Genomic DNA, 17777 nt, shown 5'->3' with positions numbered 1-17777 from the left:
CCCCAACTAATTTAGATTGTGCCTCTTTGTTCTAGCATTTAGTTTCTTCATACTTTCTTCCTGAACCTTATTTATAACTTTAATATATTTAAAGGTTTCAATCATGTTCCCCCCTCCCCCTTCTTTTCTCCAAGCTTCACAGATGAAATTATTTAAAGGGGTTCTGTCACTAAAAAAGAAAAATGCTATACTTATCTATTCCTCCCCCATCAGTCTACTTACCAGATCTTCACCTCCCCCATATTCTCCTGTCTCCTGCAGTCCGGGGGCTCACTTCAGCTCCAGCTGCCTGATTCTTCTCCTTCCTGTGAGGTTATGTACATTAGGTTGGCAGTCTGCCAATGTACCTTACGTCACAGCTCACAGGCCAGCAGGAGGACTGCCTATCTTCTTCAGAGATTGCTCATGCGAGCTATCTCTGAAATAGATTACAATTCCTTCCTAGGCAGTGAAGCTACAGCACAGGGATGTGACCTTCACTGACCCAGCAGGAAGGAGTTTGTGATAAGCAGCCCTCATAACAAGCTGGGCCCAGCCTGCAGTGAGCTGACCTGGGGCACTGGAGAAGCTCAACCAGGAGAAGATGTGATAAGGAGACAGACAGGGAAGGGATAGGTAAGTTTAGATAATTTTTCTTTTAATGACAAAACCCCTTTAAGTCTTTCCTGATAAGTTTAGTTTTGTTCTTAAGACCTTCCATCATTTTTGTTGCCCATCTTTGGACTCGTTCTATTCTATCAATGTTTTTCTGTAAGTGAGGTCTCCAGAACTGAATACAGTATTCCAGATGTGGTCTCACCAGAGCTCTATACAGCAGGATCACAATCTCCCTCTTTCTACTGGTTATACCTTTAGCTATGCAGCCAAGCGCCCTACTTGGTTTCTTTGTTACCTGACCGTATTGTGGACACATTTTGAGGCCGTCAGAAATCAAAACCCTTAAATCCTTCTCTTCTGAAGTCTGAGATGATACAGGGCAGTCAGCACGATACGCAACTAGAGCATTCCTTCTCCCCTAGTGTATTATTTTATATATGTCGAAACAGTAAATTACAGTTCCCATTGTATTGACCATTTATCCAGTAAGACAAAACCATTCTCCATGTTCAAGTCATCACCAGGAGTATCAACCCTTCTGCACATTTTTCTGTCATCAGCAAATAGACAAACTTTACCTGTTGAACCTTCCCCTATGTCACTTATGAACATAATAAAAGGAATAGGACCCAGAATAGACCCCTCTTGTAACTTGTTCCTGTTTAGAATATACGACACTCTGATATCTATCTTTTAACCGGTTCTGAATCCACGGAACTACCAAGGGATTTAGTCCAATTTTCAATAACTTATCTAGGAGCTCTTTATGTCGAACTGAATCAAAGTCTGTCCTGAAATCCAGATAGACAATATCCTCAAGGAAATCTATACCGAAAAGGTGCTGATCTGCCGCTGAGGAATTTTACTCAAATTTTCCACAGCAAATCTGCCCTGCGTGAAGATGCCCTTAAAGTATTTTGAAGGCGGTATAGTAGGATGTCTCATAGACACTTCACTTCTTGCCTGAATGAACACTGTTGAGTTATTTTCCTCCGGAATCATTTCATAATATATCATCATATAGCTTCAAGACATAAAATATTAAAGACAATGGGGAAAAGTTTAGGAATCAGAAAGCCGGTAAATTACAGGATGTTAGTGGGAGAGATCTGTAATAAATAGGAACGGTATTTCATATACAGTGTTGGGTATAACACAGGCAGCATGAGCTAGGAGAGGACTGTTTGAAGCAAGAGATGTCATAAGGAGGGAGCAGTCTGATCTTAGCAGTTTATGTATTCACCCCCAGTGGTGCCCAGGCTTGTACACCGTTCATGGAATAAATGCATTTTTACCAGTGATATAACATTCAGAGCTGCAGGTGGATCTGTCTTTAAAGATTGATATTATTGATCTCCGTGTCACAAAGGTGACTGAGAACAATGGAAGGGATCAAAACAGATAGAGGAAAAAAATGTGTTCTACAGTGCAGTCATCATAGGTATAATACACAACTGAGACCATATGATTTGGAAACCTTGCATGAATCGGTCCAAACAACTATCACTGCGGCAAGTACATAAATAAGCAATATCATATAATCCTCCCGTACAAGAGATGACATGCCCCAAAATCATTAAAAGGAAATTCCCACCACAATATTTTATGATCTACAGTGTATTTCCACGTCTTTCATTTTAAAAGGAAGCCAACTCATAAATCAATCATTTTGGGGCAAAAAAGTAAACGTTCTAGAACTCACATATGGACTCCATTTTAAAACAATTAATCGGGCCCAAGGTACAGTTATACAGGGCAATTATTGCCTGAATCATCCCTGGAAATAGTGGTTTTGGGTAACAGTTGTCCCCTGTACTAATGGCCACCGACAGGGCACCGAGCGACAAATTGATCCCTCTTCAGAGCCACTTGGTTTTTAGTTGAACTAAGAACCAAATGTTCTATCATCTATGAATGACAGTGGATGAAAGTGTGTGGACAGAAGTGATCTCCAGAATGCTCTGCCTCCATTCACAGAATGCCTATTGCTCCTGCGTAAAGCACATCACCAATAATCACTGGATGGCTGTCGGGCACTGGTCGTCCCGTGTAAACCCAACTTTTGTGTCCATATTTGTGTGCAGTATAGCAGCCAGGGGCTAAATGTACAGTAGGGTGTAAGCACAAAATGGGAACTACATAAAAGGAGTGGGGTAGGGAAGACATGCTTTTTTTCATAAACCGTATTTTATAAGCCAAAGCTTACAAAAGAAATGGAAATTACAGGGTTACTATAAAAGAAATAGATACTGTCATTGTTATATAGAACCAAAATGCATAAACAGGTAGACATGCAATAGATGTAGTAGCATAGATTTCGGGTGAAAGATTTTGTGACTGCAGCTTTTCATGACGCCAGTGCCTGTGGAGTAAGAAATTTCAGAACACTGGTGTTTATGCAAAGGGAAAAGTTCTGGAAGAAACTTGTAGTAGAGGAACTAGTGGATTGTGTTTGTGAAAAGGCTCACACTTAAACATTTGTAATTTAGTCATACAAACTCAAAGACTAAAAAACATGTATTTTAGCCATAACAGTAATGCTTTGGTTTCTAGAATAGGTTGAAAGTGTCTATTTCTTTTATACTAATCCTATGTAAAGAAAGGATTTTTCCTTTTTGCTTAATTCAACCTCTGGCTTTGCCCCGCCCCCCTCTGCCTCCCCGAAAGTGTAGCAAAAACTGCAGCTAAAATGAGTTGTACTTACTCATGAGCATACCACATAAAGGTGACTGTGTGAAAACCACGCTGTGTGCAAACCCACGCCTACCACCATTAAGGTTTGTCCCTGCGTTTTGCTAACAGTCATTGCAAAACAGTTTTCAACTATTTAAACTGGAAGGGAATATCTATAGGGATAAACAGTATTCTTAAATGGGTTGCACCAAGATAGACTTTTATCACTGATCCACAGGGTAGGTGATTAAAGCCTGTTTGGTGGGGGTCTCACTGCTGAGACATGCCTCACATGCGCAGAGTCGCTTCATTAATTTTCAACAGGACTGCCAGAGATAACAGAGTACAAGTGCTCAGCTATTTCCATCAGCCCCATAGAAATGAATAGAGTAGCTGCTGTGATTGGGCGGCCATTGCCGCATTTAATGTGATGTCACTGCAGGTGGGAGATGCATCCCTGTAGTGACAGAAGCAGGGGGCACGGGAGGGACTGTAAGCACAGCTACTTTCCATTAAATTCAGTTTTAACCTGGGTGGAACCATGGATACGGCTAGTAAATTAATAAGATGTCTTTGAAAGAGTTCCCTTTTTCTGAGACAGACCTCCAATTTTCCAGGTCCCCTTGAATGAGTTAAAGAGATTGCCTGAATTATTTTCTAAAGGTAGGAAAAGTGATAGAATAGAAAAAGGCGCTATACTGACCTGTTCAATGCCCCACTGGTCCAGAGCCACCATTCTGGTTCTCCCGCTGAGCTTCATTTACGTGACTATAGCAGTGATATGCCCATAGACCAACCTGACTGCTGCAGCCAATCACTTGTCTCAGTGATCACAAGCTATACAAAGCTGAGGTCAGTGATTTTTTGCAGTGGTAATGTAAGTATATAGGCAAGTCACATCTGCAGTAATGTACACACAGTCTGTTGAGGAGAATCAGATCTCAGTGCATATGAAGTATAGAGCTCCCATTGAACTCTTTAGATGTACACATCTGCATACAATAGGCTCCTACCAGTGCCAACGCTAGGCTGCATGGCATCTTGTGCAGAATTTTCTTTTTCACCCCTCCCCCCCCCATAAGAAATAAATATATTTTTCCCATTGCTAGGCAGTTTGCCTGTATTCTGTTTGTGCATAAAACTACAGGATAGTAGCATACACACACACCAGAACAGCTCCATGAAAAAATACTTACCAGAATCAAGCTGTTAACATAAGTACAGCACCAGAACCAAGCTCAGTACATAAATACAGAAGCAAGTTCAGTGTATAAATACAGCACCAGAACCAAGATCATAACACAAGTACAGCACCAGAACCAAAATCAGTACATAAATACACAAGATAAATTTAACACAAACCAACCTAAGTACAAAGAAACAATGCCAGAACTAAGCTCGTACTGTAAATACAGTGGCATAACTAACCAACTGCATTGCAAGGGGGCCGATGGGCTATCAGCGGTGCCACACAACATCAGAGGGTAGGAGCCAGAGCCAGGAGGAGGATGATTCATGTAGCCCCGCAAGACGCTGCTGCATGTAGGAAGATAATCTGTCTCGTTAAGCCAAGAAGGAGTGATTGCCTCCAGCCTACATTTGCCTGGTGCCCCCTCTACAAGCTGGAGGTTGGCGCCTAGTGTGAACACATGGATCGTATGTAGCTTAGGCGGCGGGGGGGGGGGGGGGGGAGCGGGGGGGGGGAGAGTGAGAGAGATCTCTCTCTCCCCCCCGGCTACCCCCTGCCGCCCCCTGCTCACCCCCGCCGCCACCCTGCTCGGACAAAAATGCAGTTTCTAGAGAAGAGCGACGCTCTCTCTCGAGTAACTGCCTTATCCAAGCGTACTCGCTCATCTCTATTGATTATGAAGGGAAGATGAGGGAGCAGCTCAGTGCTTGGCCACTCTCATAATGGGTTCCATAGCATTGGCCTGGTCTGGAATGGTTGGTGTTACTGAGAGTGCACAACAGAAGTAGTGGGAGGGCTGCCTCAGAATATAGAGCTCTATTATAATTTTACTTTGATACACTATAGTACAGGGGCTCCTTCTTAGGCCTCATGTCCACTGGTAAAATAAGATTTAAAATCCGCAGCATGATCCGCGCCCCATAGGGATGCATTGGACACCCGCAGGTAGTTAAATACCTGCGGACGTCATTTTCCCTTCAGGCGCGGGGGAAAACACCCGCGGCATGCTCCATTTTAGTGCGGGTCTCCCGCGGGGACGGCTCCCGCAGGCTTCTATTGAAGCCTATGGAAGCCGTCTAGATCCGCGGAACACCCGTACCTGAATTTCTGCTATCCGGCGCGGTAGCCCGGGAGAGCAGGAGTTAAAAAAAAAAAAGTGGAGTGCCCGGCGCATGCGCGCAGCACGCTGCCGGCGTGCCGAGCACATCCGCTGGGCCGAAGAAAGAAGATCTGGCCGCGACGGAGGGAAGATCGACAGCGTCCGGACCCTCATGTCCCCGGAAAGGAGGGACCTGCTGCGGGATTCTGCATGGAGAATCCGCGGCGGGCCTGATTTTCCCCGTGGACATGAGGCCTTAAAGTATGTACCTAGATGTGTATGAAAAATCTGCTTATTTCGTCTAAAAAACAAAGTTGATCTAAGGCATGGGCATATTAACCAATGTTATCCCCTCCCAGTTGAATCACAGATGGAGCCCTGTACAACAGAACTTTTATATTATTATTGATCAATCATGCAGAAATAATACAAATATATCTCCTGTTAAAATATAATTAATATCGAGTCTCACAAAATACAAATGTGGTGAAGCCTTAAGTTCACTTTAATGAAGAACAGAGAACGCTTTAGTTTCTCAGTTTCCTTTATTAATATGGCAAACACGCTGAATTGGTAAATTCCACTGGGAATCCCAGTATAAGCAATTCATCCATCTTTTCATAACATTTTGATCTTGTATAACTATCCCAATTACCTGGTACAGAATAGTAATACGATTCTTCAGCAAACTACATTCCCCAGCCAATACATATTTTCATGTAATGAGTCCTAAAAAAATTAACCTTACCTGGAAATACCAACCTCTAAAAATGGAAACATGAGTGTAGTATCGTACAAGTTGTAGTATAGAACCTTTCATCGTAATTACCGTATCTAGCGGAGGGGAAGCAATAAAGAGGCACTGCATACATTATTAACCCTTTATCTACTAGATAATTAGTTTTTTGGGGTTTTTTTCCCCTTCTTTTCATCTTCACCTATAGGTTTAATTTTTCCACCAACAAAGCAATATAAAGGCTAGTTTTTTTGCAGGGCAAGTTGTATTTTTTACTGAAACTATTTAATATACCATATAATGCACTGAAAAACACCAAGAAAAAATTTAAGTGGAGTGAAATGGGAGAAAAATGAATTTAGCAATTTTTGTGAGGACTGGATTTTATGGTGTTCATGGTGCAGTAAAAAATGACACGTTGTCTTTATCTATTGGTCAGTATAATCATGGTGATTAGAGATGAGCGAGCACCCAAATGCTCGGGTCCGGGTTATTCGAGTCGAGCTTTTCGTAAAATTTGAGAGTTCTACTCGAGTAACGAACCCCATTGACTACAATGGGAGACTCCAGCATTTTTGTATGTGGGACGCCGGGTCCCGAGCTTTTTTTCTTGGTTTGTGTGTGTCTCTCTCTCTCTCTTTCTCCCTCCCCCCTCTCTCTCTACCCCCCCCTCTCTCTCTCTCCTGCCTGTCTCTCTCTCATTTGCCAATGACGGGCGCTGCGTTGTGGCGGGGAGGGGCCAAAACAGGCACGTCACAGCGGGCAGGAGCCAAAAACTGGGGCGGGGTCGAACACGGCTTGATGCGCGTTCGTGTAACGAGCACCATCGAGTACGCTAATACTCGAACAAGCATCAAGCTCGCCAGAGTATGTTCGCTCAACTCTATTGTGATCCTATGTTTATATAGAATTTTTTAGGTTTTACTACATTTAAAAAATTAAAACCACCTTTTGAAAAAAAAAATTCTAGCCATATTCTAAGTGCTATAAATTCTTTACTTTGTTGTTGATGGGGCTCTGTGTGATCTTGTTTTATGTGGGGAAAACTGAGTGTTTTTTTTTTAATTGTTACCATTTTAAGGTACGCATGGTTTTTTGATCAGTTTTTAAGTAACTTTTGGGGGAGATGAGGTGACTAAAAAAATTGAAATTCTGGCATTGTATTTTTCTCTTTACACCATTTACCATGTGGGTTAAATGATGTGCTAATTAAATGTTTGGGGCTTTTACGGATGAAGCAATACCTAGATACCAATTATGTTTATTTTTTTATTGTTTAGATTTTTTGTGTGAAAAATGGGAAGAACTTTTAAATTTTGAATATTTTCTATTTGTAATATTGTATTTAATTTTTTTTTTAGTTTCCTTGGGGGAATTGAACTTTGCTTGACTGATTGTACAATAGACTGCAGTCTTACAGTATACTGTAGTTTTTACATTAGATGTTTCCTTCATCCCCGCTAGTTAAAAGAATTGCCTGCTGCTACATCTACCACATTTGTTACAGATGTAGCAGAGGAATTCTTCAATTCTCTACCGCAGCTGTCACACATGTCAGCTGCTGTAGGGATTCTGCTGCCGGCAATTGATTTCAGGGAAGGGCTTTAATTATAAGCCCTTCCCTGAAAATCAAGTAAAAGTGGTTTAAAAACCAAAAAAATAGATACTCACCTTGCTTCAGCTGTGGGGACTTAGCCGCGTCTTCTCCTGCTGTCTCCTACACTGTGGTGCTGATCTATCAGCAGACGGGGATTTAAAATCATTCATTCGGGGAGAGCTGCCTGTGATTGGCTGAGCACCTCACTCAATCACATTCAGCTATTTCAGCAGGCAGGGATTTTAAATCGCCGCCTGCTGATAGATCAGCACCACAGTGCAGGGAACAACAGGAGAAGACGCGGCTGAGCCCAAGCAGCTGAAGCAAGGTAAGTATCTATTTTTTTGTTTTTTAAACCACTTTTACTTGATTTTCAGGGAAGGGCTTATATTTAAAGCCCTTCCCTGAAATCAGTTGCCAGCAGCAGAATCCTGTACCGCAGCTGACATGTGTGACAGCTGTGGTAGAGAATTGAAGAATTCCTCTGCTGCATCTGCCACAGATGTGGCAGATGTAGCAGCAGGGAATTCTTTTAACTAGCGGGGATAAATGAAACATCTGCCGCAGATGTGTTCTTTATCCCCTCAGGGCACACAGCAGCAGCAGACAGGTAAGTATATCTTTTATTTATTTTTTTTACACTAAAATATTTCTTTTTCAGGGAAGAGCTTATATGTAAAGCTCTTCCCTGAAAAACAGTTCAGTGGTGCTGGCAGACCATTGTCTTCAATGGAGCTGCCGGCAGCAATAGCGGCTCCATTGAAGAGAATGCCTGCATTTTTTTTTACACTAAAATCTTTTTTTTTCAGGGAAGAGCTTATATGTAAAGCCCTTCCCTGAAAAAGAATGAAGGGGTGCCGGCAGACCATTGTTTTCAATGGAGCCGCCGGCAACAGGTGCGGCTCCATTGAAAACAATTTGTGCATTCCCTATGGTGCACGCATGTCCTATCTCTGCAGGCACACGCCTGTAAAGCATGGACATGTGAACGCACACACAAAACACGCTCGTGTGAAGCCACTCTTAGGGAGAATTAAATGCGGGTCTTGCTGCAGACTATTATGCTACTGAATTCTATTAGACTGACTGCATTCCAGGGAGTACCCAAACTGTTTTTTTGTGATTGGCCTTTAACTATTCTGTTCAGCTATGTCCAAGTACTTGTGGCATCCAGTAAAGAAAATTACCTACATTACGGAGCCAAGAGTTGCACCTAGCTTTCCACAGACCTTACATTACATGTAAATTATGTAGTCCTCTATAACATTTCTATGTGCAAAATCCAACTTTACTGTTGACCATTCTCAACTGCTCACAGCATTAGATAAATACCCCAGGAGAGGCATAAATAAAGTCACCATGAAAATAAACTTTTATTCTGATTGACAGCTGTAGACGTCTTCCAGTTGAACACTATAGCCGTCACTCAGGAAAGGAAGGGCTGTGGAGCAACTCAGTATAGAGAGCCCAGTGCACTTCAGGTCAAGGAACTGCCTTCGGGGCACTCTGGAATAAAAATTAGTTTTCAGGGTGACTCTAATAATACAAAGATATATTTAAACTCCTCACCAAGGCATCTACCTGCCGTCGTTAGCAGCTTTGCATGGTCAAAACTGCCGACAGACCTCTTTTATGGTTTATAGTGATGATATTAATAATGAGCGCCTGTCCTGTACTATAAGCTGTAGTCAATAGTGAGAATCATCCATGGTTAGGATTGAGCCTGCTGGAGAGATGCCAAGACCCTGATATCCCTTGGTAGTTATAGAGTGAGCTGTCTTGAGTAGACATGGCCCTGTAAATTGCAAGTGGTTGTGGACTACATTCAGCCTATATTTTGCATTATGGATGGCTGCAAAGCAAAACACTCTGCATGGAGTGAGTAACCTGGGACACTGACCTAACCAGCCTAGAAGCGCTGTAACCGCCTGCTGTGAGTATTACTGTAGACCATGTGCACTTGTTCTGAGAACGTCTACTTGAGTTGTACTGTGGACAATGCCAAAAGACTGTTCCCATTATCGTTGGCAACCACCTGTTGAGGTTATGGGGAAAGCTGTATTTAGAGACTGCTCTGTCTCTCCTAACAACCGTCAAGTTGTGTGCCCTGCAAATATATTGCAACCATATAGCTGCACGTGCTCCAAAAAGACTATAACCATAACATTGTGTGTAGAGTTGAGTGAACATACTCTGGCGAGCTTGATGCTCGTTCGAGTATTAGCGTACTCTATGGTGCTCGTTACTTGAACGAGCATCAAATCGCGTTCGACCCCGCCCCAGCTTTTGGCTCCGCCCCGCTGTGACGTGCCTGTTTTGGCCCCTCCCTGCCACGACGCAGCGCGCGTCATTTGAAAATTTTTGGTCTGGCAGGGAGGGGAAGGGGGAGAGAGAGAGAGAAACACGAACCAAGAAAAAAAAAAAAAAAAGCTCGGGACCCGGCGTCCCACATACAGAAATGCTCGAGTCTCCCATTGTAGTCAATGGGGTTCGTTACTTGTGTAGAGCTCTCGAATTTTACGAAAAGCTCGACATGAATAACGCGGACCCGAGCTTTTGGGTGCTCACTCATCTCTAGTTGTGTGCCCTCCTAAGAGACTGTTTATTGTTCCCTGTCACTTCTAAGTTAAGTGCCCTCATTGAGAGACTAGAACTGCAAAGCTCTATACCAGTGTTCCCCAACTCCAGTCCTCATGGCCCCCCAACAGGTCATGTTTTCAGGATTTCTTCAGTATGGCCCAGGTGATGTAATTATTGTCGGTACCTCAGACATTACCACAGGTGTTCTTACTATAGGATATCCGAAAAACATGACCGATTGTGTGTCCCTGAGGACTGGAGTTGAGAAACACTGGTCTACACCATTATTGTAACTGATAAGCTTTGTGCCTCCGGTGGAGTAAAGTTTGCTAATATTGATTGCTGGTTTGCACCTCCATTACTGTGTCAATCTTAGTGTAAATGCTAATTGCATACATGTATAAATTATAAAACCAAAAAACATGGAAGGAGCTCGCCATTAGGGTCCCCGAGGGTCATGAACAACCACATGGATAACAGCAACAACAATAAATGATACTTTGAAGGAAATGCCCCTTAGTAAGCACACTGCTTTCTTTTGATTGTTTTTTAATGTTTATCTGCACATTTTTCTATCATCCTTAGTTAGTACACACATCTAGAGAGTTAGCAATTTTTGGGGTGTGTGGCGCATCCTCCTGAACATTTACATAATTACATGAGATTGTATATAGCCAAACTTCTCTATTTATTGATGAAAACCAGCAAGTATACACGTTTCGAGGTTGGTGAACCTCTTCCTCAGTACTTGCTGGGGATACACATCTGGATGCTGACGGTCGAGAAGATTCAGCAAGGTGACAAACACCATTGCTTCACTAGACTGCTAAGTGATAACTGAGTTCACCGCAATACATTTTTCTGAAAAATTGTAATATTTTGATGCAGCTTTAGATGTGAATCGAGAAGACGACATAATGTGTCAAAGTAGTGTTGGATAATACAATACAGAGGTCCATGTACACATCCGCCAAGGGCAGGATATCGTGTTCTACATCCATGAAGCAAAGGCAATCTGTACTCTATAATTTTTAAGCTTGTCCTATAGAAAGAACGCGGCTCCAAACCGTTCTGAGCTTTTATCATTACTACTCATTTTTGTTCTATTTTTTCTTTCTTTCATTGATTACAGGAAAAAAAAAACACAAAAAAGTAAGAAGTGTATGCATTATTCATAGCGGTGACGATGAAGCCTTCACCTACCAGCGATGGAGAAATATGTCAAACCACTTCTACTTTTGACAAGCTATATTTATTCTTTTTGCCGTTGCCTTGTAGTCAGGGAACAATGAATAAAAAAATACAATATATCATTTATAAAATATTACCCTTGTCTTATTTTCCATCCTGTTTATGAAATGTGGCGCGAGTGCTAAGTACTGAGCCTTCTTCTCTAACAGTTCGAACCCTGGTGCTATTATTGATTTCATTACTACCAATCACCACAATCACTGTCACACTTATTTTAGCTGTCATTATAGGCAAGCTAGTCTTTTGTTGTTACATTTGTGGTTGCCATGGAAATGAAGCGATTGCTGGATTTAAAAAGTGGATGGCAGTCATTAGCTTAAAAAAGGTTTACCTGGTTGCAATCTGAAACTTTCATCATATTGGGCTTGATTCAGACATGAAACTGAGAGACAAAGGAGCAGAAGGAATGTGGAGTATGTACCTGAGGTGCACCGTTCCCCGGATCCCTGGGGTCCTAGTGGTTGGAACGCCAGTGATCAATCATTTATCCCTTATCTTGAGGATAGGTGATAGATGATTTTTGTAAGATAGATGCTTTAACCCTTTCCTACTGCTTTCCATTGTAGCATTTAGACATATACAATATCCTACCAAAAGTAATTGGACACTCGAGCAAGAATCAAAAGTAGCATTTATTTACAAATTTTAATACTTAGTGGTGCTCCTTGGGCCCTAATAATATCGGATACTCTCCATGGCATACTTTATGCTAATGTCTCAGATACTTCAGCTGGTATTTCCCTCCATTCATCCTGCAAACATCTGGCGAGTTCTCTCTAAGAAAATGGATGCTGTACAGATTTTTCTAACACAATGTTCCAGGTCATCCCAAAGATGTTCAGTAGGGGTTAGGTCGGGACTCTATGCAGGCCAGTCTAATCTTAGAACATTCATATTCCTGAACCAATCTAAAACAGCGTTGGATTTGTGACAAGGCGCATTGTTTTGTCATAAGAATAGCTGATCATTTCCAGAGTATTGCCACATTGTCATCAGTACATTATTCTCTAGAATGTCAAGGTACACCTCCGTGCTCAGGGTTTTTGCCACTACAAGAATGGACCAAGACCATGTCATGTAAAACATCCCCAGACCATAATGAAACCTCCATCGTACCTAACTGTTGGCACAACACACTCAGCCAAAAGCCTTCCCCAGGCATCCTCCCCACCGGGTACATCCATCTGATTTGAAGATGGAGCAGCATGATTTGTCCCCCCATAGAATGTTTTCCATTGCTCAACTGTCCAATGATGACTCTCCTTGCACAATTGTGATATTGCGTCCTGTGGACTTGCAACCTCAATAACATAAATCAAAGGCACAACTGTGCAAAGTAAACATGACACTATGGGGAATACTCTCCCTATAGTCCCCTAACCCGGGAGGGGGCCCTGCCTACTCGGCGGACCGATCGCTCTGACAAGTGCGAGCCCGCACGCGTGCCTTGGCCACCAACAAGTCCCTATCAGGGAGCCCCAGCACAGAATAGAAGCAAAAAAGAACCAAACAAAACAGAAAAAAACTTAGCTTGCAAGGAGAGCTTCCACCAAGCTGTGTTGCTCCGTGCTGTCCAAAATGCAACTGAAGTGATTGACCAGCACAGGAGATAGTGCTGGCCCTGTTTAAATAGGAGCCAGGCTACTCAGCACCAGGTGCTGACTGACCTTCCTCCTGCAGCTACCACACCCCTCAGCTCCCAGAGAAGCAAGGGCACACCCAAAACCTGGTCTGGCCTGCAGAAAAGGTACAGGCCTCAGCACGGCTGCAACATGTGAATGGGCCAAAGCATCACTGAGAGAACTTGTCAGACATTTGCAGGATAAATGGAGGGAAATACCAGCTGAAGTGTATCAAGTGTTACTAGAATGTATGCCACGGACAGTATCTGATGTTGTTAGGGCCGAAGGAGGCCCTAAGTAGTACCTGCCCAAAAGACATACAAGGAAAATGACATGAGATATTTTAATCTGATGCATTTCAGTTAAAACTTCCCTGACTTTTAGTCTCATTAGCATTTTCTCTAGACGGATCAGAGCAGTTATTTTGACATGCTATATAAAGAGCTGCTCCGGCATCTCTATTTCTGGCATATGGAATGCATAGTATAGTACAGGGCTAAAAACAGGAATGAAGTATGATAATGATGAGAACGAACGATTTAAATATCCCTGTACACCTTGTTCACATGCCTAACATGGTGCATGAGAGAAAAAGAAGTACGGTAAAATGTACAGTCAGTTCATCTTTGTCCATCTTGATGTGTAGTAGAAATCTGGTGTGTTCGGGGCCAGCAAGGTGCTGGATCATTGGAGAGTCAACCGTTACAAGTTCGGGTGCGTACATGCCGAAAGATAACCCATAGTGTATACATCATAGATACTCTGTATTGTGTGTGTTGGTAGGAGTTGCAGTTGTCAGACAGGCTGCTGTCTAGGGCGGCTTCATATGATCCAATGCACAAAAACGCTCACCCCAGCGCATAAACAAGGTTGTTAAGGTTGATTTGCGCGAATGCCAGCATATATTACTGTACTTTTTGCATACACAAGGCCAGTTTAAACATATGCGTGACACACCCTTTCAATGGATTAAATCAGGGGTCCCCAACTCCAGTCCTCAGGGACCACTAACAGGTCATGTTTTCAGGATCTCCTATAGTAAGAACCCCTGTGGTAATGTCTGAGGCACCGACAATAATTACATCACCTGTGCTATACTGAGGAAATCCTGAAAACATGACCTGTTGGCGGTCCCTGAGGACTGGAGTTGGGGAACACTGGATTAAGTAGCTATTTAAGCCTAATGAGGTCCAGATGTGTTCTTTTCCCTCGCACTTTGCACAGTGTTTCACCCTTCCCCTTGCATACTTGTGCACCTCCCATAGACTTCTATGGGATTATTGCTACACAAAACACAGGAAAGTAGAGCAGGTCCTACTTTTTTTCGTGTGAACGAATCAATTGAAATTAATGTCTTTGTGTTTAGTGTGTGTCAATTTTGCCCATGCAAATACCCACGCAAACACGGTCGTGTGAAGAAGTCCTCATGAAGGAGCAGATGACTGATCCCAGTACGGAGGGCAGGAGAACATGTGAAGGACTTTGATCAGAATACTTTGCTAGTTCATTAGAAATATCATTATGCACAGAATTGTGGGTAGGGGTTGGGGTGAATGCAGGATTTTGTAAAGATGGGGGTTCACATTTATACTAGCATAGTACATACGTACATAAAAATATATACGCACACACTGTAACACAAGTATATATATGTTGTACATTGACACGCATATACTGTGACATATATACATGCAGCACATTCACACAGACACGCACACATACATACATTGTGATATATACACTTAGACCCTCTTTGTTTTTGCGCATGCCTCAGTGTAATGTATTTGCGCTATGTACAAGGCTTTTTTTGAAAGCTTGTCGGAAGTATCTTACTGTACTTTTTGTGCACCCCGGACATGTACATTTGCACATGGCAAACAAACACCCCCCATTTTAATAACTAGTAAGCCTAATGAGTTCCAGATGTGCTTCTTTCATGGAATTGCACGGCATATTGCGCAGCTGTGTGCACCTTGCGCGCACACTAGTGCACCTCCTATAGACTTCTATGGGGACTATAGACTTCTTTTGGTGCACAAATGCTCAGAAAGATAGAGCAGGTCCTACTTTTTTGTGCACGCAAAATTGTGAAATGAGAATGAACACATTGATATCAATGGTTTCTATTCTCTGCGTATTGCTCTTGCAAAAACGCCCGTGTGAGTCCACCCTTGCTTTCTCTGCCGTTTTTTTCTCAAGTGGAACATAGGGCACAGTATGACAGGACTGGTCCAGCCAACAGTGAAGTGCAGATGCTAGAGCTGTTAAAGAGCTTTCCATTCTCCTCCTCTTCCTATGCAAGGCTCTCCGTCATCTATTGGAGAGAGGTTAATATCTCCCATGTTATATTCAACTTTCACTAGCAGACGGCATTACATATGCACTATGTTACTCACAACAGCTCAATGAGAAGAGCAGTATGAAGATGAGTTAGGGCATAAAGGGAGATTTGTAACCCCATACCCTCTACATGTACATCCGCGGAATGGAGGACTGTAGGCAGTGCTCTAGACTGTGGGAGAACATTATTGCACATAGTGTCTGCCCCTTCTATGGCTGAGAGCCTGCAGAAGAAGAAAACTGCTGCAAAATACATGATACAAGTAACAAAGGGCCTCATGTGGTGCAGAGTGGTAGGGCAGCAGAAATGTAGTCCTAAGCCCTAGCTCACGACCTGTTGGAAGACGTCTATTTGTGTTCTTTTACTGTATATTGCCAGCCTCTCTGCTGTCAGAGCCTATCCAATGTGTCACCTCATGCAGTACTAGCTTTAGCCAGGAGATAGCGCCGTTTTATAATGGCAGACATTATATCACACACAACTATTTCTCCTTTGGCAATGAGATATTCCTGCAACTCACCGGGACCGTCATTGGCAGTAAAATGGCATCGCAATATGCCAACTTCTTCATGGCAAAACTTGAGAGTAACTTTCTCGCCTCCTGCCCCAACAAACCACTGGCCTACTTCCGTTACATTAATGACATCATAATCATCTGGACCAACTCCAAACAAGAACTAATAAAATTCCATGAGAGATTCAAGGCATTCCACCCTACTATAAACCTGACATTAAGCTACTTGTATACTGAAATCAACGTTTTGGACACCACCATAAACATTTCAAACAACTCAATGCAGACATCCCTAAACCACAAAACGATTGATCGGCTCACATACCTCAGATAGGACAGCTTCCACCCTAAACACATCAAAAGGTCCATCATTTACAGCCAGGCCATCAGATACAACCAGATCTGCTCCAACCCAATGGACAGAGAGAAACATTTATACCATATTAAAAGGACATTTTTGAATCAGGGCTACCATCCCACCTCAATTGATGACCAAATCAGCAGAGCCACCAGGATACCCAGAAATCAACTACTCCAATACACAGAGAAAGAAGGAAAGGGTCATGTACCTCTAGTAGTGACTTACAATCCGCAGCTAGAGGTACTAAGGAAAACCGTAAGGAAACTCCATTATACCCTTCACAAGGATGACTGTCTGAAAACCATATTCTCGGACCCTCCACTTCTGTGTTACAGGCAACCTCCAAATTTGAGGAACTTTATAATCAGGAGTGCATTGCCCTCTGACACACAAAAATAAACTTATCCCCGCAATGTAAGGAGCTGCAAGACCTGCTCACATATACTGACTGGATACGAATCCCCAACACACAGCAGGACTATAAGATCCCTGGGATATTCACATGTTCCACGTCTGATGTTCTCTACCTGATCCTGTGCAGTGAATGTCCTGTTGGGGGCCTTTATGTTGGGGAAACAGGGCAAAAACTGAAAGCGAGGATGAGGTCTCATCACCACACAATTAAACAGAGAAAGACAGAATTACCTGTAGCATTTCTCCAGTCATGGACATGACAGAAGATATGAAAGTTATGATATTGAAAGGCAATTTCAAGTCAAAAAGCCATAGAAGAATTTGGGAATATAAATTCATAACAACTTTTTACACTTTAAATAGAGGGTTAAATTGTTCACGAGGATTCATGCGTGAGTGGGCAGTGTGAGATATCTATAGCACAGATAACCCTGATGGCCTGGTGAAACTCCCCCCCAACACTAAATTAGGGGCCATAAACCACTCCCTTATCAGTGACGTCTTACAGATGTTTGTATTTCTGTGCTAAGATTTACCAACTTAGGGACCATTAAGTGCAAATTATTCACCAATGTGCCATCTATGTGCCTTGTCATAAGTATGTGTGTGTATATATATGCATGACTCTTCGGATCCATTTCATTATGCCTTGATGAAGGACTGAGAGTAAAAGTCTGAAAGCTTGCATTAACCCTTTCCAATCCACTGTCTGACATCTGAAAACATTATGATTTAAGGCTGTACAGCTCCGATGTTGGAAGATGTCCGGCGGGGTTCTCTTACTGTATATTGCCAGCCTCTCT

General features: G+C 42.7%; 1 protein-coding gene across 2 annotated transcripts in view; it reads right to left on the bottom strand.

Annotated features, from left to right (window-relative positions):
* ZNF385B (zinc finger protein 385B) overlaps window positions 1-17777 on the bottom strand; it is a 621952-nt gene that overhangs the window by 264164 nt on the left and 340011 nt on the right. The window lies entirely within an intron of this gene.

This window comes from Eleutherodactylus coqui, chromosome 8 (genome assembly GCF_035609145.1).
Source record: "Eleutherodactylus coqui strain aEleCoq1 chromosome 8, aEleCoq1.hap1, whole genome shotgun sequence".
NCBI lineage: Eukaryota > Metazoa > Chordata > Amphibia > Anura > Eleutherodactylidae > Eleutherodactylus > Eleutherodactylus coqui.
The sequence above is the reverse complement of the archived record's forward strand: the minus strand, read 5'-3'. Positions and strand labels throughout refer to the sequence as shown.